Raw genomic sequence first — 2,500 nt, 5'->3', positions numbered from 1 at the left:
TGGCCGACGGTACCCTTAAAAGAGGCTGTAAATTAACCACGCATATTTTATTAAATTCGGTTCTACTGTTAATCACTCTCCCCATTGATTCCCTCCTCCTAAATTTGGAAGGAATTATCAGAGCCATATTTAAAATGAGTCGGATTTGTGAATTAAAGCGCCAGCTGTTCCATCCACAAAAACACGAGGTAAAGTAAGCTCAGACCCTGTGGTCCATAAATCATGTACCCATTCATATATTATAGTAACCTTAACTAACGTTGTCATTTAACAGAACTCAGAAGCGATCTCAGACAAACAGGATGCAAATATGTCTTATTTATCTTTATTATCACCTTGCTAGATTTTATGGCATATCAACAGCTGATTATGGAGGCAGTTCAGAGGTTGGGAACCGCAGCACAAGAGAGCAAGTAATTTGCCATCTCACACCCGGATGTGATGTGCACCAACTGTTGGGATTTGAATTACCCAGTGAGTCAGGTGACCTGAGGTCAATAGAGTTGTTAGCTCTCTTCAGTTTACAAGATTATCAGGTTACGTACAGTCAACTAAATGTCTCATATTCTATAAAATATTGTTCCAATTATAACTACAAGCAATTTAATAGCTGATAACGTCGTGTGACACACACGCACACGCACACGCACACGCACACGCACACGCGCGCACACACACACACACACACACACACACACACACACACACACACACACACACACACACACACACACACACACACACACACACATTTGACAGAGGGAGAGCGGCATTACGAGCAATGGAGCTATTAATACGCATGGCCCTATCGTGAATACGAAGGTGCCTGAGGTGGAAACAGACTGAACTTAATAACAGCCCCTGTTAACATGCTACCTACCTTGCGATTACCTCTGCGTAGTCGTACATTTACAACATACTGGACCGAGTATTACTAGGAATCTTAACATCACATGGACAGACCTAGGCGTTTATACTTGATCTGATATTCGCAAGAAATAACGACATGTAAAGCATTAAAATACTGCCATCTGTTGGGGGAATATAATTACGGGTTAACTGCTTTAATAGGAAGAAACGACATGTTTGATAAGCACAATTATAGAACTGATTATCGAAGTTCAACGAAGTTCCTTGAAGTAAAAAAATCGAGATACAATTCCACGTGACTATACAAAACATACAGCACCAATCATTTTGTAAGGTTTATAATAAGTTGACATATATATAAGTATATAGTTTCAGCTGGGCATTTCCCTATGTGTAGCTTTATGCAAGGAGCATTTCCCTGACAATGGTTTTGTACTGGAGGGCCTTTCCTTTTTTGCAGTTAGCTGTTGATGTTTATGAAGTAGGTCAGTCAACCATTCTTTTCTAGAACATACTTAGTGGAATTCTTCTAGCTTTTCCCACTATTGTGGGGTCGCTGTAGAACATACTTAGTGGGATATTAGTGCATTTCTCCGTGATTATAAAAAGTATCGTTCGGTGTGTAACACATTTGAGACCCTTAAAATTTAGTTAAACCCTCACAACCTGTACTCTACGTTTACAAGTGTGTGTTCTTTGTATTTTGTGAAGCTTACGTATCATAGACAAGGCCTTGTGGCGCAACGGATAACGCGTCTGACTACGGATCAGAAGATTCCAGGTTCGAATCCTGGCAAGGTCGTTAATCCATTTTCCTGCAAGTAACAAACCTATAACCCAGTACACGTCAGAGGCCATTTTAGAAATTGCCCGCCACTAATGTATATTGCACTACAGACCATAAATACCGTGTTGTAGAACAAAACAATTCGTTCCATTTTCATGTGTTACTCATTTTTTTTCCTGCCATAGGCTTCCTTGTATAAATATTACCATCGCTTATATCTTACACAGTAAGATTAAGAAAAAATCGTAACTGCTATCATAAAAATATGCAAAAACAAAGGAGCTTGAGTCGTGTGTGTGCGCACTCACGCGTGCACACTTGTGTGAGACTGTATTCAGGGGAGTTAGTACTAAAAGTAAAGCACCTACGGCTAGATAATCCCTGATATCACTGTCTTATTCCAATTTATGCGTACTTGTCAACAGCAATAAGTATAGAGAATGCAGAGGTATGTAATTCCATAGAATGCAAGTCTAATAACAAGAAAACGACATTCGGCGTATAACATAATGCCCGTAAATGTTATTAAAAGCCTCTATTTGATAAACATGATGTTGGTTTTTCATGACAACAACGACGGTGATAATTCAGGATGACAGAGAAGTCAAGAAATATATTCCGTTATGCGATCTAAGTCTAAGAGCACAATTGATGAAGAGTATTTATAGGAAAGACATTCGTTAGAATACATGTAGAGTGATTCCAACTACGAAATAATCACAAAAATATATCAAATCTATTGGTGATGGCATAAATACTTAGGATAGTAACTTGTACCGGACTGTAGTTATGGGTTAAACGCTAATGCAAATGTAATTAAATGCATCTAAAACCACTTTCAGT

The 2,500-nt window shown here is 38.8% G+C and overlaps 1 non-coding gene across 1 annotated transcript; it reads left to right on the top strand.

Moving 5' to 3' along the window:
- The first annotated feature begins 1,599 nt into the window (after nt 1–1,599).
- Nucleotides 1,600–1,672, top strand: Trnar-acg. Its single transcript has one exon. It is a non-coding gene; the product is annotated as a tRNA-Arg (tRNA).
- The last annotated feature ends 828 nt before the right edge of the window (nt 1,673–2,500 follow it).

The sequence above is a fragment of the Penaeus chinensis genome, chromosome 16, assembly GCF_019202785.1.
Source record: "Penaeus chinensis breed Huanghai No. 1 chromosome 16, ASM1920278v2, whole genome shotgun sequence".
Classification (NCBI taxonomy): Eukaryota; Metazoa; Arthropoda; class Malacostraca; order Decapoda; family Penaeidae; genus Penaeus; species Penaeus chinensis.
Note: the sequence above shows the minus strand (reverse complement) of the source record. Positions and strands in the feature narration are given on the sequence as shown.